The 22,051-nt window shown below is 46.0% G+C and overlaps 1 protein-coding gene across 1 annotated transcript in view; it reads left to right on the top strand.

Annotated features, from left to right (window-relative positions):
* Positions 1–7,376: 7,376 nt before the first annotated feature.
* Positions 7,377–22,051, top strand: part of GSG1 (germ cell associated 1) — a 71,044-nt gene continuing 56,369 nt past the window's right edge. The window contains exon 1 of the mRNA XM_014963815.1: positions 7,377–7,442. The gene's annotated coding sequence lies outside the window, so the exon portion shown is untranslated. The remainder of the gene's footprint in view (positions 7,443–22,051) is intronic.

Below are 22,051 nucleotides of genomic sequence, written 5' to 3' on the forward strand. Positions count from 1 at the left end.
GGCGGTGCGGGGGCTCCGGGCTGCCGGCGTCCCCGCTTTGAGGCTGTGGTTGCGGGGGTCCCCCCGCACCCGCCCGGCCCCTCGCCGCCCTCCCGTGCCCGGCGGTACAGATCTCCTCCCTTTGTCAGTGTCGGCTTCACACTTGCTCTCGCCCGTCCTCGCCTCGCTGCTGCAGCCATCCAAGATAGGCTCGCTAGGGCATCTTTCCCAATCTGGTACATATCAAGCTAAATGAGGCATAATTAGGAATAATTATGACATGACATGGTCTGGAATGAGAAGCAGATGGGGCTTCCCCCAGGATGCTCCAGGTTGGATTTCAGGGAGGAGGGGACGGGGACAGAGGGAGGATGTGGCAGTCTGTCATGGTTTCCTGCCTTTCCTCACCTCCACTGGCGGGGGCTGGAGACAGGGTCCTGGTCGGCAGCACGCTGCAGTGACACCAGCGTATGAGGGCTGTGCTGTGAAGACACCCGTCTTGGTCACTGTGGCTACTCTGCAGTGGCTTTACAAGTCATTCAGTCTGTGCTAGAAGAGCAAAGCAGCACCTGTGTTTGGCCATGTGTGCTTATCCCTCTGGCTCTTCCTTCAATGCAACACTACTCCTAATTTTACAGTAATAGGTGAATTTTTTTTCTGGGAATGAGGTGGAAGAGGGAGAAGTGAGGAGTATTGGCTCTTCGGTACAGGCAGAAGACTCTAGTGCTGAGCTGCAGAGGGCAGGAAGGTGTTTCCACTTGTCCTCTGTGCCCCTTCTGTAGGACACTCAGCTGCTCTGTGTTGTATGGTGGCCTGTGCATGGCAGAGATGCTGGGCACCACTTAGAGGGATATTTAGGGGAAACCTCAGCCTTTGCCTCTTCTGGGAAGATGCTCCTTGGAAAGGGAGTAAGAGAGCGATCCTTGCTTATGATGTTTCTGGCATGTTTGTTTGCCTTTGTGCCTGTACAGGGACAGGGGGGAATGTAGGTTTTAACTGGAGATGTGTGGTGCAGTGGATCCACATGGCTGTGTTGTAGAAGATGCACAGAGAGGGTAAAAATGTGAGTTATCATGTGAGCATCCGTTTCTCATTAAAAACTGATGTCTTCCACAAGAAAATCTAGGACTAAGAGAACCTATAACCTCTTTCTTTTCCCATATAACTACAACATGAGATGTTGGAAGGCTTTATTGCTGGCATTTTGTCACTCTTGCATATCTGGGTATATCTCTCTGGTGAGAGAGCCAAACCTTACCACACAGGAGGTGGTGATAGCAGGGGGTAGACTTCAATGCCAACTAAAGCACTGCATTTATGTGCCTCTTTATCTGCCTTGCTGTCTGGAGGCACCGACAGGAGGCAAGACACCAGAGTAGCCCAGATCCCAGATTGGGTTGTTGGGAGCCAACACAGGACCACATTCACCTTCCCTCTGCCCCCCAGCACCTCAGCCATGCCCCTGGGGCAATACCTGATATGCAGAACAACTGGTTTTCTTTCACTCCTTGCTATATGACCTTGGCTTCAGGGAGAGCATCCAGAGGGACTAGTTGCTTCCCTTTCCTCAGGGATAAATCTTGTTGCTGAGAGACATTTTGCACTTGGTTCTTAAAGCAGACATTCTTTAATCTGTGCCTGCCTCTAGTTACCAAAATTATACATTTGCTGTTCCCAGCAAATAGCCTTTTTTTTTTTTTTTCCTACAAAATGAAGGCAAAGAGAGATTTTCTTAAGAATGTTATGGGAGATGGATGGGTGCACCCCAGAGTACTCAGGAGCTGCAAGCTAGTTCTGTTTGGACATAAGGTCATCCCATGTTTGTTTCTGTTCAGCAAGTGTTGCTTGGGTCTCCAGTACCCCACAGGGTTGTATTCAACCTGCTCGACTACTCTCACTGTCTTGGGGTGGTCTTCTTGCTTGTTGCAAGGTTTCTGCCATGTCTCATATGTAAATGAACTGCCTGGTTCAACAGTGGACTTGCAGAATAATTCCTCCTGAGAAGCTGCCTCTGTGCTGTGATAATGCTGGCTGTAGGTTTTTAGTTTGCTTGGAAGCTCTGGCTTTGCCAAAGTCGATGGCTTCTTGACATTTTTCCTGGTGAGTGGGAATAAAAAGCCGTATTTCTGATTTTTCCTCTGCAGGGAATTTTCAAAATGAAACTGAAGAATCACTTCTGGAAAATCAGTCCTGTCATCTCAGAGTTCTTTAGAAGTGCCATGCTGTTAACATCTTTTCATGCCAGAACGGTTGAAATATCTATTATTCTTATTTCATTTTCAAAACCACTAAAGATTTATCTTAGTATCTCCTGAAACCCCTTTTCCAGAATAGCTGCTTCTGTTTCTTTTATAGTGAAATATTTTAACTTACTGATAGAAAGGGAGGGTGGGTTCACTTTGTCCAACTTTACTCATAGAAAAGTTAAGCATTTAAGCACAGCTTGTTGTTTGGGGTCCTTTCACAGTCGGGGGGGGAAACATGAATCAACAGCATGCTTCAGTGAGGTCAAGCTGTAACTTGAGCAAGAAAAGAAATAGCTCCATCTCACAGAGCACTGAGTGAGTAGTACTGCCCACTTCTTGTTTGTTTTGTGACCAGACCCACTGAATTGCCCTCTGGATGTTTCTGTTTCTCCTCTTTTGCCATAGAGAAAACCCAGACACCTAGTTGTTAGATAGCTAAAATTAGTATGGTGAATGTCACCCCACAGGCCTAGTTCAAATTTGAAAATGGGAATTAGATATTTATGTCATTTGGACATTTTTGAAAATGTTCTCACTGGTAAATGCAATCATCATTACCTTCCATATCCCTTGAGTATGCACAACCGGAGCTTGGCTACTTCAGGAGATATTGCTCGGCTTCTCGGAGAGATATTGCTCATGAGCATAATGCTGTTGTTTGCTTATACACTGTGACACATGCTGTGTTCACACACACTGATTGTGCCCCCCTTGGGCATCCTAGATAGCACTTTTTCTGTGATGGCATCTTTCATCATGTCCAGTTTTAGGAACTATCTTCATCAGCAAGACAAACTGGGGAACATTTTATGCTAGAATCATTCTAAGAATAGAAGTCTGCTGGATATATATGCAAGATGCCTTCTGGGTTTATTGCCTTATGGGCTCTTGGATCCTTTCTTGGAAGTATAGGTAGACACTCTCTTTGAAGCAGATCAAACTGGAAGACTCCTCTGTGCTGGCTGTTTCATGTAGCCCCACAGGTTATAGACTTGTAGCAATCTATGTACCTTGAGCTTGCCTGGTGCTGGGTTCTGGCAAGCTTTCCAGCTGAGTTTACTACAGTTTGTAGTAACTGACAGAGTGGGGACAGTCTATGTGAACGGTGGTTATGCAATGGAAGTAATCTCACCTCCCCTGGATTGCTTGACACCTAAGGGTCAGCATTTGCAGTTTAGATACCAAAACAGATTTAGAAAAAAATGTGTGCCTATGGCTGGCTTCTTATGAGATCTATATATGCCCCCAGGTAAGTTAGTTAAAGGCAACTGATGAAGAGACATTTACCTCTCTTAGAAACCCACTCCCTCCTTTTTTTTTTTTTTAAATAAATGCCTCTATCTTGATTTTTAGTATTCTGGATACTTTTGCAGATATGATCTGTTCTTATCTCTGTCATGCCAGCTCAGTTTGAAAACCCAACTCGGCATCTATTCTAGTTTCTCTTGGTTCTGGCTGGGGTTTGCTTCTAATATTGGATGATGTTGGGGCAGCTTAGTCCAGATAAGAATTATTGTCTTCACTGTTGTCTCAGCTTATGTACTGTAGGCTGACACCCTGAAGAACAATAGATAATGCAAACCCTTTCTTTGTGTCTTCCCCATATTTTGGCACTTAGTAGCTGATACAAGGGCATGGCTCTGTCTGGAAATTTGGGAGGAAGCACAGCATTAACCAGTCACCAACCATATATTGCAGAGACTTCTGGTTACTGACCATTCCCACAGTGGTTTTATTCAGTCTTTATCATCTTCAGTCATAGCAGCTAGTAGGATGAGCACCAGAGCACCAGTAAGGACACTTGCTGCTCAGCATATGGCTGAGTTTCACCTTGAGACCTCAGTTCTGTCAGCAATTTAAAGATTAAATGCCACCTCTCTAAGTGAGTGTCAGAATCGCCACAAAAATCACTGAGAGGTAAGAGACATAATCCCTTAGGAGCATCTCCATTGATCCTCTCATGGTTCCCAAGCAGTGTGCAGTCCTGAATGCATGGCTGTCCTTTCCGCCAGATTAGTTGATTCAGTTACACATCCCTTGGGCTTGTCAGGGGGGAAATTTGTATCCTTGGAAAGAAGCAAAAGTCAAAATAAGAGCTACTCCAAACCATACCAAACAGCATTACTCGCTGCAGTGAAGTTCAGGTGTCTCCTGAGACTGGAAAGCAGCTATTTCCGTTGGTGCTGCTGAAACCAGTCCAAATCCCCTGTCTCCAGTGGAATAGTGCATGCAATGCAGCGTGATTATTGTTGCTGGCATCCAGCATGGGGTCTAAAAACTACTGTGCTAGAGGAAAATCTGTCTTTATGTCTTTGCCCAGATTCAGAGAGTCTAGGATCCCATTCTTCCCCTAGCCAGCTGGTGAATGGGTGCATCTACGTGCAGTGCCCTTGAGAATTGTTGACAGATGCTTTGTGTATTGCATGAATGATGTTTTCCCGAGGAAGCATTCTCTTTTCCATTTCTTTCCTTTTCTTTTTTTCCTTTCTCTCTCTCTTCATGCTTTGCCAAGTGTCTGCTGTGTTCTGATACGTTCAGTCAGCAAAGATGCAAGGCGGCTTGTCATCCTGCATGTGAAAACATGGAGACAGCAATGATATTACTGGGGCTATGTTCATGGGCATCTCTTCCAGAAAACCTGTTGGGAAAACCTTTTTCTCTTTTCTTTTTTTTTTTTTTTGTTTGTTTGTTGTTGTTTTCGAGATTGTTTTATTTCACAGGAGGAAATGCAATGAATGGGGAGACTTGCCTGCTATTTTGCATATGCAGGCATTTTGGTATGAATTAAGGAGTCGACTTCAGCTGATCACTTCTCACACATACCCAGAGCCCTCTGGTGGTCACTGAAGATTTCAAATTTTCAGTTTTTGAGTTTTATCCAAACATATACGGCCATTTGTAAGACTTATTTTGTGTGTGTGTGTTTTAAAGGGGAAGTTTGCAAATGTTAGTGTAACTTTATTCGTTATTTTCCCACACATTTTCACCAGTTCTGTCTATTAAAAATGCTATTGTTCTGTTTCCAAGTAATGTTTACTTGGAAAATTGGCTTGGCCTGAGAAGTGCCATATTTACTCTGCAGGCAGTGGAAGCTGTTGCTGTGCAGTTAAAGAAAATTCAGGGAGTGCTTTGGAGTTGGAATTAATTTCAAATTAGCATGTACTGAAACTTTTACTTTGCCATAACATTTCCTTACTTTGCCATAACATTTCCTTTTAAACCTCCAGCTCAGAAGTGGATTTTTAACTACTCTCCAAGGGTGCCTGGCTCTGTGGAGGAGAACAGGGAAAGTGGTGGAAGAAGGGGAAAGGAAGGACATGTGAAGAATGCTGCTGTGTTTTCTAGATGTCCCCTTCCTTCAATCTCTTCTGAAGCACTTTAGCTGAAACAGCACCACTGACTGGCTGGTTACCTCAAACTCTTAAAAACATAAGATTGCCCATGCTTGGTTAGACCAGAGGAATGTCTCTTCTGGTGTCATGCGTCCAAGGGACAGAGTGATCAGAAGGTGGTTCTTCCCTGTTAGATTTGTGTCCTGCACTTCAGGTGTTCTGATCCCTGTAATATCAAGCCACAGAGCAGTCCTCTGTCTGGATCTGAAAACCAGATCTTCCACTTCGTGCTGTGGCCAGTCTTTGACCCTCCCACAGTCTACAGGACATGATGGAGGTCATCTCTGCAGATCTATCTAGCAAACAGGAGCTGCTGCCCTTTAAGAAATCCCAGGATACAGTCTATTATGATGTAGACACTCCATTGGAGATGTCTGTCATGCAGGGTCTCCCACCTGTGTGCTGCTGGGACACCTCCATAAGACCAATACAGGACCTCTGGAAGAAACTGCCTTGTTCTGAATGAGCGTAGCTGTGATCTGTGTGCTGGGCTGCCGGTGAAAAGTTGGCAGCAGTGAAAATCTAGCAGGGAACAATGAGATGTTTTGTATTTTGCCAGCTGAGGAAGAAGGCAGGTCCCTCTTGGGAGGAAGAGGCAAAGGTCATTTTGGAAGGAAGGAAAGGGACTGACTTGTAGCAGGAAAAGACCTAACACTGCTTGAGAGAGCATACGTGATCTTGTTGGTATTCAGCATGCAGTAAGCTTTTGTGCATGTGTTTATGTGCATGCACACATGCACGTAAAAACCTATTCCCAGAAGGCTCAGATAAACCTATGCCTTTTGAACTTTGGGTGCAAGGCAGCCATCTAGTCCCTTTGGGGTGCTGGTAGTGAGCTCGTTGCTCAGTGGTTGCAGGTTGGGTTATGAATGATGTGACGTGTCCAAGGCCAGTCAAGGAGCAGCTGGAGGGGAGACCTTCTGAACTGCTGGGGCCAACCTAGTGCTGCTGCTCCTGTCATCGTGCTGAGATCTGTAGCAGATTTGGGTCTCTTGTTTTCTGGGTAGGCACCACCCCAGTCTGATTACTAGAATGCTGCCTGTTTGCACTTATGTGGGTTAAAGAATTATTATGGTCACATTTGAAATGTCGCTCTGGCAGCACTAGACATCTGAAGAAGAAGCCAGGAGGGGCAGGCAGTTTGTATAAATTTTCTCATGACAGGGGTTGAGTCTTCATCTTGTTGCTGAGCTGGGTGGAAGCTGTAGGGGTCAGGAGGAGGCCTGGGAGCCAGGCTGTTCTCAGATCACTGCCGTGATCGTACTCTAATTCAGCCTCAATTCCCTCCTGTATTGAATAATAATAATAGCCATTACCTGGCCTTCTAGGCTGCTGAGAAAATTGAACAGTTAATCAATTTGAAGATGGTATGATATTGCAAGCCAAGCAGATCTGGGCCTGATCTACCTGTGGCAGAGATATCTAGGTGACATATAGTTGGTAGTATTAGGATGCTGTCTGTGACATAGTGCAGATGATCTTTCTGTGGTCCAATAATTTGAATCAAGCAAGAGAGTCTTAGTTCCCTTCTTATCACTGGCTCGTTATCATTTTCACAATGATATAGCTTGGTTTGAACTGATGACCTTGCCTTCTTTCAGTCTCCTGAGCCAGCCCCTGATACACACTAAAAAAAGATTCTTTCTTTCCCGATCTCAGAGAGAATAAAAATCAAATCCCTACAGAACAAAGAACCTTGAAGCGCTACAGAGCGGCAGGAAGCCAAGTCAAGCCATGGGACAGCATGAGAGCTTTGAAACCTGGATTAAATTGCCAACTTGCTGAACGACCCTCCTGAAGAGAAGAGATGTCACCTTTCACTCACGTATGGAAACTTGTCCTCCTCAGTGCGTGCGTGCACGTGTGAGGGAGGCAGGCAGGCAAGGAGTGGGAGGAAAAAGGTTGCTGTAGCACCACAAACTCTATCAGGAGCAGAGTGCACTGGGTTAAGCAATTTGCAGCAGCTGAGATGGTCTGTGCTAGTGTATGAGGTGAAGAGGAGGCCTGTCCAAGTCCTCGAAAAGGTAACTAGCTTACCTGACTGTCCATTCGCTGTTATTCTCTCTCAGACAGCAGCTGGCTGTTCTTCCTCATCCTGGTCATCTTTTAGATTTCTGGGGTGGCAAGGGACTCAGGAGGAAAGAAAGGTTATTTTGTTCCAGAGAAATAATAGGATTGTATTGTTACTTTTGAACATTGTAAAAAAAAAATAGCTCAGAACTCTTTCCAAAATAGAAAAAATCTTGAGTTCCTCTGTTGCCTGGAATTAGAGGCTAGTGTGCCACTGAGTTTTTCCATTGGAGTCTGCAGAAGTACTGCGATTTACATCCTACAGACAAATGGCCTTATGTTCGGAGATTGTAGCTTCATCCCTAGAATGTATGTTCGTTTTCCATGACCCAAAACTTCAGGATCCAGCTCAAGAAAAAAAGCTCCATCCCCTCCCCCTCTTTGCCCATAGCCAGGCATGACAGCGTTTTCTCACACACCTGCTGATGAGAAGAGCTGGGACCTCCAAAGTGGTCTTGGTCCCCTTGAGGTCTGCTCTCTTCTTCCAGCTGCTGTGGGGCTGAGGGCTGTTGGAACCACTGTAGTGCTGCCAGCCCAGCTCCCACCAGGCAGGCAAAGCCTCTCTGTGTTCAATAAACTATGCAATAGCCTTAAGCCACTACATGGTGGCTGCTACTCCTATTTTGTGGCATTGAGATCAACACTTACTGTATTCCCCTGTGTGGCTCTGTAGGTCAGTGTAAATCAGTGCAGGAGGAACTTTTCCACTAACATTACTGGGGAGTGGAAGAAAGTGGTACTTTCACCTTGGGGACTGGGAGGGATTTCTGGTTGTAATCTGCTTCTCTCCTGCTGTGGCGTGGATTTGGGGCAGGGACAGAAGGGAGGGCCCTCTTCCGTCTCAGCAATGACAGCATGAGAATTTGGTCTACGTATCTTTTAGGGCAGCTGCTTTGCTGCTGTTTTTCTGACAAAGATCTTAATTCCTTGTATTGATGTAATAATTGATCTCCTGACAGTGCAGGCTGAGATACTGCTAAGCATTTCCAATGGGCTCAGATTAAATGAAATACAATTCTTCTATTAGGCTGTGAAAACACCTCCCTGGAATTATCCTGTAGATGAGATCAGGATAAGGTAGGCTACCTCTGGCTTGTCTGTAGTGCTTCAGAGGAAAGGGGAGCATCCCACAGGACATTGTTTAGGGATAACCTTCCCGGAGGGATAGTTTCTGCTTAATCCCTGCTGCTTAGAAGCTGCTTTTTATGTCCCGCATTTAACACAAATCTCCTAAAAATTCCCATCCATTGCAAGATGTGTGAATCCTGCTCTGTATTTTGCTAAATTTTTAACCTGAATGACATCTTCCAACAATAAGTTCCACAAGTTATTTAGATGCCATGTGGAAAACATTTCACTGTACCTGCCTCTGTTGTAATTGAATGCCCTTACATTTCCTGCACAAGGCAGTAATTTTGCCTTCTTTTTCCTTTGATATTTTTATCTGTTGCAGCCCTCACTAGTTTATTGCCTCTTGAAGCCAAGCAAAGCCACTCATTCTCATCTATCTGTATGCCACTGTCTCTCTATTCCTCTGTGGTTTTGCCCCCCTGTTTCTTCTTCAGTTTCTGTGATGTCTTTCTTGGTATCCTGGTCCCACTGAAGAGCCTGGGTTTCATTTGAACAACTCAGAGAGACAGTGCTATTTCAAGTGAAGGTGCATTGCAGTTTTGTCTTCTGTATTTTTCATCCCATTATGGACATTAAAAAAGGTACACCCGCCTTTGCAAGTTACTGATGCTACCAAGTATTTGAGTTATTCCATGCTCTTAGAGGAAGAAATGCCTAAGTGCTGTGATAACTCTAATTGCTTGTCAAGATATTTGCAAAAATTTAATAGTAGGTGCTGTTTGCCACCCAGAAAGTGCACTCAGGTTCTCTAGGATGAATTATGTTGGAATAAGTGAATTTGTCATCCTTATCAAAATTATCATCTTGCATTACTTTCCATAAAGGTAATGATTTCAACTAAGCTAAGTAAATTCTATGTTTTAGCCCCAAAGTTCTTTGTGAGCTCCAAAAACTTAAATCCATCACATGCTTGGTGTTGGCCTCAGAGATTGTACAAGGATGCAGACTGGTATTTAGTGTTGTTACTTTTTCTTAAAGGATAATATTCTTTGCTCTGAGTACATAGGTCTTTACTTAATTGAGGGAGAAAATGCTTGAAAAGGTAGGGTTGGCTTCAGCTCTGTGATGTCTGAGACACAGAAGAATAAATCACCAGGGTGGAAGAATAGCTTGTTTGTTTTTTTTTTTTCCCCCTCGATAGCATGGTGTCAGGCTGGAACCTGCAAATTTATAGCTTCAAACCAGCTCTGGATACGTAGCTGCCACGTGGATTCCCTATTCACTTGCAGGTCAGACTGCAGGCCTGGCATGCCGTGTGCAAGCTGCTGTAGATACAGGGGCACAGCCGTTCATGACTTCTGAGATGGTTTTCTGCCTTCTCCCTTGGTTTGTCTACAAAACTTCAGGCCTCTTTCCTGGCCAGGAATTCCATCATCAGGAATTCCATCCATCATCCACCTCATTTATGTGGTTCCTAACAGATTTGGAGTAAATAAATAGTAAAAACGCTGATGAGGACAAAGGCAGTAATAAAATTCTCCTGGAAATAGTGAAACCAGAGTCTGAAGGACAGAGATCGATGTGCATATTAATGGATATGAGTGGGTAGGAGGCTGCTGAGCTCACGATCTGTCAGACTGACCAGAATTGCTTCATTGTCTCTTCTTGTTCCCCTCCTGGTTGGTATCCATCTGTTGTCTCTTGTCAGCATATTAATTTAGGCTTGTAATTGCATCTCATCATCAAAGGGAAAAAAAAGGCTTTTAAGATACAGGAATGTTGGAATTTAACACCCTCCATAAAACACTCCAGTCGTCTTGCTGTCTCTCAGCTCTGGTCCCCAGTCCCACTCCTGGCTTCGCTGCTCTGCCAGACACATACACTTCCCTGCACTTCTCACTTCCCTTGTCCGTGCTCCTACTACCCTGCTCCTGTCCCCCTGGCCCACATGTCTTGTGTCACTGGCTGTGCACTGCCTCGTGGTCTCCTGAGCAGAGCTGGGACTTCAGGGTCCTGTCATGTGGGTTTTTTTCATGGAGGTCTCCTTGAGCTGTCAATGTGCTCCTGTTGAAGGGAAGATGGTAAACAATGGTTTTCTTTTGAATAGTCAGTGACTGGACATCTACTGTTTTCCTGCCCTCTCTCTCTGTAGGCTTCTCCCCATTCAGGCTCATGACCTTCCACAGTCTGTGCAATCTGTGCTTCCCTTCTGGAGAAGTGCCTTGCCTCTGAGGAAAGCGTCCCTCTTGAAGACACTCTCCTTGGTCACTTGCAGGTTTTCTTGGAAGAAGGATGTGGGAGTTGGCCATCTTTATCCATCTAGGCTTGGTGTAGTTAACCTGTCCTGTCAGCAACTTCCTCATTAATGTGACTCTCCAGGATGGCTCTCACAGTTCTGAGGAAGAGGAGTGCACAGAGAAGAGCGGGCAGTTGCCCCTCCGCCAAGCTGTCTTGACTTTTGTTGATTGCTTTCCCTCAAGGCACCACGCTCTCACAGAGAGGATTGGGTGACTTGCTTGTACTACGAGGGCTTGAAGAGTCGCGTTATGCTCAGAGGCTCTCAGGTGTTGCACAGAGGCACAAGAGGATGGCTGGCTGTAGCTGGCATGCAGATGCTGGCTCTGGGAGACTTGTTGGTGCATCGAGAGGCTTCAGGCTGTCCCCTGATGCTTGAGTCATTTGGACTACAAGTGCCCTGGCAATGCTAGAAGAATCTGAGACGCTTGAGATCCCTTACTTCTCATTGCTTCCATCTGGGAGTCCTCCAAGTGGGTTTTTCTGTCCAGTCAAGGTTTGTGGTATTGGGCTTTGGCCTCAGAAGTGCTGCTGGGGGTTGTGTTGTGGCAGGGTAGACCCATTCTCAGGTATTGGTTCCCTGAAGGGCTTATGTTCGTACTTAGCTTTGTTATTGCACTGCAGGATACTCTAGATCCTGATTTGTGAAAGCCCTTAAAGCTGTGCTTGAGCACTCCAAATTAGATTTTCCTACCTCACAGAATTATTGTGAGGGGAAAATAATAATTCAGGGTATATTTGTTCCTGTGGGGAAATGGAGTGGGCAAGGGTTGGGCAGAGAGTATTTCTGAGGTGCTCAGATACTGGAAGTGCCTCTGTAAAGAAAATCTGGAGCAATGGTTTGGTTTTGGATTACTTTGTGGCTTTCATTGCTAATTGCCACAGGGGATTACCTCTGCATTGGAAGAAGGCACCAAGTATAGAAGATGGAGAATGTCTCCACTTGTAAAAGATCCAAAAAAGTTCAGTGTGCAGCAGGTGTGGGATGAGTGGCAATTAAGGGTACAAGTTAGAGCAGTAAATGCTGAAGTGCTCATGTTGCTGTTGCATCCAGCATGCTCCTCAGAATGGAGAAGGGCTGGCTTTGGCAGGAGTGAATGGCTTATTCACCATGCTAAGGCATTAAGAACCAGTTAACTCTATTGCACATAGAGTTAGGATTAAAACTGAGCTAGGCAGTGGCTGCACTGCTGCCAGGGATCTGGCATGGTGAGAGCTAATGTCCTATACATAGTTCCAGAGCTGTTAGGATCTCTGGGCCCGGACTTGTTTCCAAGCAGTTGAGCTGTCCCTAAACTGAGGCATAAGCTCAGCCTCTCCCGTGGTATATCTCGTCCTAAACCCACTCCTTCCTAAATAGCCTGGTGATATCAGGCCACCGTCTTATTTTTTGGGATCCACAGATATGCCAGGGTTGTCAGTTCCCAAGCCCTGCTTATGTGGCTGTTGGGAGTAAAAGGAGAGAAGAGCTTGAAGGGGTACTTAAAGCAAACATTCAGGCACTGATATCAACAGAGATGAAAGTGCACCGGCTTAAATTAAACATTAGGTAGAACCATGCAAAGTTAGTACACCTTGGGGGAAAGAAATGTACAGCTTGAAAAGCAAGATAACCCTAAAATAGCAGGTAAGCGCCTTATCAGAGTCGGTGGTTCTGTATGGTCAGCATCAACCTTATTAGTACATCCTAATTTTGAATTAGCCTATCATTTGTAGAACCAATTATAACTTAATAAACTGGGGCGGGGGAAATAAATAATTAAATTAAGCTTAAGGATGCACGCATTATTTAAAAATTACTGGGTCTGAATTTCCTATCATATACCAAGTATTTTATCTCATTTTTCTATTCCTCCTTCTACCCATCTGACAACTAGTGAGCTGATCACTCCATTGTTTGTTTTTTTTAAAAAAAAAAGCTAAAGGAGAAACAAGCGCTGTGGACAAGAACACAGAGCCGTGCAGTTTGCTGGCAAATCTCAGGCAGGCGCATGGTCCGACGTGCAATCAAGAGGGATAGTTGCAGGCAGGGGCAGAGCAGGAAGGTTCCAAGGGAGGCAGGTTCCCCAGAGCATCAGAACCTGGGTCTGTCCCTGACTAGTATCAGGCTGGCTGATGTGTCTGCCAGGAACAGGTTCAATGGTATTTAGTCCTTCTGTCTCCCTGGGTGGGGTTTATCCCAGCACCAACTGTTGCCACCCTGCCCCAACAGAGTGGCAGATCCCGCATGCTCAGTGGCTCGGGTTTGATGCTTTCACTGCTGTCACATGGATCTGATTTCTTGCCGGAGAATAGAGGTTTTCTGTTCAAAATACAATATTTCCATGGTCTTGTCACAGCTGATATACAAGACCTTTTGTCCTGGGTGTCAACACTAAATTTTGCCTGTGCTGCTGGGCATTTTTGAACTAGCTCTGAACCTGTCTTCACAGGCACACACATGCACGCTTGTACTTATGCAATACCCATTAACAGGAAAGAACACTGAGTATAAACACATACACACACAGAGCCATATGGACACATGCTCATTAATTGAAACCAAGCCCGTGTACCGAATCTCTTTGTTAGCATCCAAATCCTGGCCAATCTGCCAGTACTCATGAGATGCAAGACTGGATCACTTCCATTGTCTGTCACTTAAAAGCTGAAAATTATTTCGCTGGCCCCTGGCCCTTGCTCCCATATTCTTTGAGAAATAGCATTGACATTTTCTTTGAATGCACATGTGGGTATATTTATATATTCTGCAGTATATTGCATGTAAGCTATAGCATGTGAGCTGACGCTAACTCCCATGCAGATGGTTAGCTCAAGGCATACAAATAACTTAAGTTGTCAAATCCAGCTTAAGTGGAAAGAAACACAGTGGACTCCACAAGAGGGATTTTCTTTTTATAAGTATGCTGCACACACTGTAAAACAGTCTTTTGATGATAAAAAGACTTAATTTGAGGAACAAAATCGAGTCCCCAGGAACTGTCACAATTAAGTTTGGTGTGAACCTGAATTAATTGCTTTGCCAACCCAAACCATTCACGGATCTTTAAATACAAGATCACACGGTGTTTCAACACAGGACCATGCTTCACTGAGCAGCCACAGTGGGAGCAGATTTTGGGAGAGGTCAGGGCTCTGTGGCAATAAGGACTGCAGAGTGTGAAGCCTTTGCCTTAGTTGCTACGGATATTGGAAAATTTGAAGAGAATGAGATGGAGGTCCCTAGGCTAGACATGTTAAGCTTCAAGGTAAGGCTGATAAGTGCTGTCAGGACAATTCAAAGGCAGTGCCTGCCTCTGCCACAGCTTTCAGTGGGATGTTGGGGGAGGGAGAGGGAAGTAAGATCACTGTGGGCATTTCCTGAGACTAAGTTTGTGTGTGCTGCTTTACTCTTTCATCAAATGAGAAAAGCATCTTATGTGGCCACACGTAATGAAAGGTATCTTAAAATCTCCCTCCATTGTTTGAAGTCTGGTCCTGTGAGCAGATCCATGTATTCTGTGCAGTGCTCTGTGGGCAGAAGATGCAGCCAGGTCTCATGTCATGAACACATATGTCTCCTGGTTGTGACTTGGGTGTGTAAAATTCTACCCTGGAAGCCAGGGCTACATCAGCCTCTGTGGTGAGCAGTGCCCACCCTTTTAACAGACCAAACTCTAGCTTTTTTTCTTGAGATTTTTCCAAAAGTTTTGGGCTGCCTTTCCTTGGAGGGAGCAGGGGACTGCAGTGACTAAGAGTGGAGTGAGCAACCCAAGTCTGACAAAATCTTTGCCTGGTGAAGCAGACAGTCCCAGGCATGGGGACTTGGGAAGGGTGGGCTGGCAGGGAAACCTTACTTGCAAGCATTTAAAGTCATTCAAGTTGAATCCATGCTCTGCACCAATGTTGTAGACCATAATTTTCCTAAGGACTTGGTATTTTAAAACACACTGTATGTATTTGATCTGTCTTCCTTCTAAAAGACCATCAGGAAGATTTGCCAGTGATTTACTGTGCTCGTACTGGAGGGAGGGGAAGCAGATCATTAAGCCTTGAATACAGCCTGCCATCTGGATGGGCTGAATGAGCAAGAAGGCGTAAAGTTGGGATGCAAATGTGCAGCACTTGGTTCTCAGCCAAGACAGAGCTTGTGCTCAATTGTTTAAAAGCAGATCTACGCAGACATGACTTATTGCAGGGGAGGAAAAAGGCTGATGGGAGCCCTTGGGGTTCTGCTTTGCAGAAATCACCGCTACAGCTGAAATCCATGGGAGCTGTGCTGTGAGTGCATGGAGATTTCTATGTATAGGCTATTGGTGTCTTGATAGTGGCACCTAAGATTAATTGATCCTTTTGAAATTTATCTTTGTGGTGTTGTGTTTCCCATCCAGAGGGTTCACACTGGTGAGACGTTTCCTGGTGTTTCTCAGATTGGGAATGGTGACCTGAGGTGACTGGTAGCTTAAGGAGACGCGTGCCACCTTTCTTCTACCTCTGTGTGCAGGCAAGAAAATGAATACAGCTAGCCATATTGAGAACATTACAGGGGGGTGTAGAAACCTGCTCTTCTCTCTCTGCCTTTACTGTGGACTCTGAATATGATGCTGAGCGAATCACATACACCCAACTTTTCTGTAGCAGCCATAAACAGTTTCCTTTTGTATGTAGAGGCAGCCAGCCACTGTGGTAGCCAAAATTAACGGTCAGCGTTGCAGATTTTTAGCTGTGATCTGCCTATGAATCAATTCCCCTGTTTCTAAAATGCCCCTGATGATGGTTTGGTTTTGTAGGGTTGACTGGAAGACAAAAGTCCTTTTGAGTTTGTGAACTGCTCAGTAGTGATAATAATGAGGCAAATTGAAAAGCCCAGGAGGGAAGCGGAGTTCTATATGCTGTTCAGTGCGCTGCTGGTGTGCAGATAAATATGGCCAGAGAGTGAATAAGGAAGATAGCCTCAACCGCAGAGCACTTCTGTGTGCTGAGTGAGGCAGCGGATCCAGCAGAAAGGGGAAGAATATAGGATCAGTTAATTAAAACTGTACCTCTGTTATTATTTCTGTTTCTAGGGTTTGGTCCTTCTCCACAATCCATTTGGCATCAAATCAAGGGCGGGTGGGAATTAAATGTTTATTTTTAGAGCCTCTTGTGGGGCTGAAACTTGCATTTGATATCAAAAGCCATTTCCTGTCCATATTTGAAATTGGTATCATGCTATTCTGCAGCAGTTGCTACTGGAAACTGTTGATGTGTTGGTACACTTCCATTATCCATCACTCTGTTCTGCAGTTCGGGAACTGGAAGGCGTGCAGGTGGCTTCATTTTAATATCTATTTAAAGTGTAAATGGTTGTCTGCAGCGCCCTTTGAAAAGGCAAGGGCTGTTGGAAGCTTTCAACACTGGTGTGAACTAAGAGTGCACATGTCATAGAGAAGAGTGGTAAATGTGATGCAAGATAATTGCTGATGGCTTTGAGGATTAGAGCTGAGAAATTTGCCCTTTGAATACCTGTGGGAGCTCTGGAAGGTGGCAGTTCTGGAAAGCGAGAGGAAGGCAGTCTCCAAGGAAGCAGTGTGGTGGGGGGTGACAAGGCATTTGTCAGCCAGCCCACCTCTGGAAGTGCTGGGGATCAGATCAGGAGAAGGGTGCTTTTGGTTAAATAATGACAAGTGGTGCCTACACTGTGCCTGTTATTCTGGCTGTCGTGAAAGTGGGAATGCAGATAGTAGCCTTGTTTTGCATATTGGAAACAGTCACACATAAGATTTTGGTAGATCCAGAAGGCACAGGTGATATAACTTCTCCTTCTCATACTGAAAATCTGTCTTCCCAGACCTGCTGGAGGTGACTTTGCAGCCATGCTCTCAACCTTTGTAGAACAGGTTATGTGAAACTATGAAGGTTGAGATGAATCCATGCATATGAAGGATGCTGCCATAAACAGAGCCAGTCCAGATAGTGAAAGAGATGAGAAGCAAGAGCTCAGGGTCTGTGGCTTCCCATCCATTGCACCTTCTCAGAGAGAGAGCACTTTGATGAAAGAAGAGATCCATTTTGCTTGGATCCTGTTAAGACCAGTGATTCTGGGACAAACAAAAAAAAAAAAGTAAAGTTCCAACAGAGGGACATGGATTTGTTCTCTTAGCTCTACCCAGTGTAACACATGCATGGCTGTGTACTGTTTTCCACCTGAATTGCATCCAGACCTGACTCTACTATAGTACAAAAGCTTCACTGATATTTGGAGACATGTGCAACACGGCTAGAATGGTCAGAAAGTTAGGAACAGGCTAACTTTCCTAATAATGGTTTCTCTGAACAGGCAGTGCTTCTATCTATAGCATATGTGTTGGCCTAAGTGGTATTGATTTTCCACTGGGTAATAAAGGGCTCCTGCATGACTACCAGCTTGCTGCTCTGCCAAACCTTTCTTCCATCTCCACAGCAGGGAGAGGGTAGAAGTCATCTAGGGAAGGATGAAAGGAAACAGTCATGGTAGAAAGCATCTGCTTTTCATTAAGCTTTGCCTTAGAAGCAGGTAGCTCAAATATCTGTTTTTCTCCTGTGAGTGGAAAAATAAAATGGGACAGAGAGACCCAGCATGGGAGAAGCTCAATGTAGGTGTTCAGTGTGTGTCAAAGCCATAGTCATCTGGATGTGAATGTTTGTAAGGACCAGCGTGCAGTAATGTCTCTGTTGGCACTATGGGTCAGCCCAGTCCCTCTCCCTGTGCAGCACTGGTTCTGCTCCGAAGCACGCTGGATCTGGATGTGACTGTGCTTGATTCTTCACGACCGATATCTTCTTGAGGGTTTGTGAATACTGACCTGAAGGCCCTTGTTTGCTAGTCACGTTGTGAAAGTAATGTGGAAAGGTTCTCCTTGGAGGCCTGTCTCCTTTCACCACTCAAGGCTGCTCGTGAGCTGCAGGCACGGGTGAAGCAGGCAGCTGCCCAGGACAGCAGCTGGGGAGGTGGGGAGGGCTGAGCTGACCACCAGCTTCACCTCTGCTGGCACACAGCAAGCATGGCCTAAGGAGCTGGTCCCCGCTCCTGCCCTGGGGGGCAGAATATCCCCTCTTTGCTCTCTGAGCTCTCTGCTGCCGGGGGAGGCATGGCTGAAGGCTATGGGGTAGCTGGATCAGTCCTGCCCCCCAGATCTCTGCTAAGCTGCCTCCTATGTCCACAGCCTTTCCCTTTCCCTTTTCCCAAGCACAGTGGATTGCAGAAAGAGCCCAGCAGGTCCCCTCTGATTTCCTGCTGCTATGGAGGCAGCCTGGGAGGTGACGGCTGAGTGTGCCCTGTGGCTGGAGGGAGAGGGAGGTCTCTCCAACACCTGAGAGGTTAGGCTGAGGGGGCAGGAGGAGGCACTTGTCCAAAGCACAACAGAAAATCCCAGAACTCCCCAAAGCCACAGCCTTTTCCCAGACCTCTCTCAGCTCTGCCAGAGCTTTGACAACTGGATCAAACAGGTTGCTTTATAATTTGCAGAATCCTCTGAATTTGAGTGGAGAAACTCACCTCCTATGCTCAGCTTCATTTATCTCCTGTTGTTTAGGCTCTACCACGCTTCCACATCGTGATTCCCTTTTTCCCAGCAAGAGAGCAGTCGTGCCTCTCTATGGGCATGCGATTATACAGCAGGGACGACTAGATTTGCTGCACCACAAATACAAGCTTTGCCTTTATTGCAGCAAGGTCATTGCAGATCTTCTGGTAGACACATGGCAATAAAAGCAATGACTTCTCTGATCTCTTTGTCTCCCTGCTGTGAGGTTTCGAGGTCTCTACTGGGTGTCTGTGTTCAGTTTTTTCTGGCTGGGGTGTTTGAAATGGGATACTTAAATTGATGGACCTTGCTGAGTCTCTGCAACTTCCACAGATTTCGCTGGCAACTCATCAGTATTAAAACCACCTCCTGAAAGCTGGTTACCTTAATACAGATTTAGCTACTGGCCTGCTGCAATTAGTCTTTAGGAACCAAGGGCTTGCTCTTTGGGAAACCGAGAAAATTTTTGTTTGGATCCACTGGGAGCGAAGAGGAGTTACGTGGAAAGGGTCCCTCTCTTAAGTGGGAATTGTAAAGGTCCTAAAGGACTGTACTCTTTCCATCTTCAGGCCACCCCAGCATTCCCCCCCACCATTCTCTACTTCCAGCCTGCTTGCCCCAGCCTGATGAAATTGCTCTGCCTCAGTTTATCTGACAGCACAGAGCAGAGGGGATGGCATTAACTGCAGGAGTGAGGGACATACCTATTTATCTCCTTGACTCCAAAAAAGCTTCCAGTATCCTAATGGAATTGAGCCACCATCATCTGTTCAGGCCTGATGGCTAGAGAGTTTTTCTCATTTTCCCCTAGGTTTCTTCTTCCATTTCCATTTGCCCTGTAGGTTTCTTCCTGGTGATGAATGCTCCCACGATGTTACCTCTTATGTGGGACAAGATGAACCTGACATGCCTCTTCCATCTTCTATGTGACATGCTACAGGCAAGCAGAGAGCCCGTCTGAGGGCTGCCAAGCGAGGCTGGGGCATGCTCCTATTTCTGAATTATACTATGATAAAGTAGCACTGTCTCTGGTTGGGGATGCCTATGCCTCAAATTATAGGATCATGAGATGTATTCAGCAGAGGCATTTGCTGAGCTTGCACTGACCTCTAGTGACAATGTAGGGGACCAGGGTCTTGAGCCATCAAGGGGTTGAAAGGGCACATGCAGGTCCTCGGTGCTGGACAGTTTACAATGGTTCACCCCTGTTTTCAGCAGGATTGTGCACATGTGCACATGAGGCACTGCCTCGAGGAAACCCAACTACTGCCTGATCATCAGCATCTGTCCGCTTGGAAGATGGTTGCAGTGGGTCTCAGGTGGACCAAACTCCATACACCTCCCCACTGAGCTGCTTGTCCTCCCCCAAGCCACCAAGGTCAAAATGGTCTTCAGGTCTTTCTTCTGTGTTTGTTCTTCCCGTATGTCTCTTTCTCTCTCCTGTCCCTACATCTGATTTCCCATTTCTTTCTGCTGCCCCATTTCTTCATGGCATCTGATGACTCACTGCCAGTCCACCCCCTTGGCTACGTAGTGTCCATGCTCCTTGCTTCTGGGATAGTCCTGAGGACTTCAATCCTGCCTCTCACCTCTGCCTTCTCCTCCCCACACTCTGGCCCTCTTGCAGAGACTTCAATCCCTTTCCAGAGGTGGAATGCAAAGTGCATCCCAGATGGCTTCTGCTTTCTTTGCTGCAAAGCTGCTTGTTGTGCTGCATCCTCTGTGTGATGTGCATGAAGCAACTCCTGCTTCAGAATGCCGTTTAGAAAGAGAATCCCCTAAAAATATATTCAAGGTGTGCTAAAGCTGTCTTTTATCTCCCTGAGTCTGTAAACAAAGATGGTGAGAGCTTTGGACCCAGTCCTTGAAGCTGCTAACTAGGCTGAGCAGCCTCAGTTTTACGGACATCTGAAGGATTTGCGAGCTGTCCTCAGCCCCCAAGGAGCCTTGCATGGCCCAGGAGCATGGGGAGAGCTGCCACAGCTGCAGTGTGAGGAGCATGCAGAAGCTTCTTTGCTTCCCGCTCCTCATCTCTGCATCCTGACCCCACTCTCACAGGCCATGCTGACAGCAACACCTTTTCCTTGCTTGCTGAAGCTGCCCTGGTGTGTTCATGGCTTTTATGTATTGCTTCTGGGCACTAATAGCAAGATGCTGTCTGATTCAGTTGATATTTCCCCATCTCTCGGATCCACACATCCCCTTACCCTCCCAGAGACCCAGGAAGTGCTTTTACTCCCTGAATTACAGCTCAGCTCTCTCACCTTCATCTTATCATCAGAGCAAGGCCCAAAAAGCTCTACAGTGAGCATGTGAATGAAATGGATTATTCTGGGAGTTGCTTCCAGAGGAAGAAATAATATGTGATGCCCCACAAAAGTAATGAAGAAAAGTCATATCCATCTGTGAACCTCAAAAGCCAGGCTTCTGTCCACCCCAGATTTATCTGCAAGGTAGAGAGAGGCAGGAGCATCCCCAACACCTCTGACTGTATTATGCTCTCCAGGTCAGCTGCATGAGAGTGACCATACTCACCGGGCAGAGCTTCAGAGTATTGCTTTTTCCCCTAGACCTCACTGCAGATAGATGCGGCCCTGTTGCCCCAATCCTTTTGCCTGGGATTAGCCTAAGAGAGCAGACAAAGCATCTTGGGTTCTCACAAATCTCTGCTGAGGAGCATGCCTCCTGTGCTTGCCTCTGGGAAGATGCTGGCTGGAGGCTCCTCACCCTGTGGATTGACCCCTCTGGTCCCTGGCTAGCCCAGTCCACGTGAGAAGTCTAAGGGGTTGGAAAGGAGGAAAGCTGGCAGCTACAGCCTTCCATGCTAGGCTGAGCAGAAAGGCAATCAAGTTTCCTAAGTAGTGTAACAGATGACAAGGTGTATATTTATACCAGATATCCACATACTTCGGGTGAATTGTGCGACATGAGATTTGTCATCATGCATCAGATCACTGGTGTTTCTAAATCCAATACCAGGGCTCTGACAATGTCGGGAGAGCTGAGCCGCCCGCAGTGATGTACCTCACCAACTGTGCAATGCGGGAACAGAGGGTCTGGGATTAAAATTCCTTCCCAGTTCCTCCAGCCATCAACTGGTACCCTGACTGCTCTTATTATCTGAGCAGGCAGAGCTGCAAATATAAATAATCACAAGATTAGGCAGCCTTCTGGAGACAACTAGTACAACTGCAGCATGTATTTCTCGGCTGCCCCCTGGGCAGGATATGTTTTGAGTGGGATAATTCATGCTGATTTCCTCTTACTTTCCTCTGTTAAATGATTCTTAGGCTAACTGCACCCTGGATGCCAGCAGTGGAGATTTACTCCAGTGCTGGAAGTGACCCAAAATCTTTTATACCACTCCTAGCCTCTTCTTTTATACCTCCCATGTCCCCTGTCCTCATGCCTTGCGTGCTTTTTTTTCATTGGTGTTGGTGGTGGTGATTTTTTTCTCTGTTGCCTCTGCTGCAAG

This window comes from Calidris pugnax, unplaced genomic scaffold (assembly GCF_001431845.1).
Source record: "Calidris pugnax isolate Ruff unplaced genomic scaffold, ASM143184v1 scaffold44, whole genome shotgun sequence".
Classification (NCBI taxonomy): Eukaryota; Metazoa; Chordata; class Aves; order Charadriiformes; family Scolopacidae; genus Calidris; species Calidris pugnax.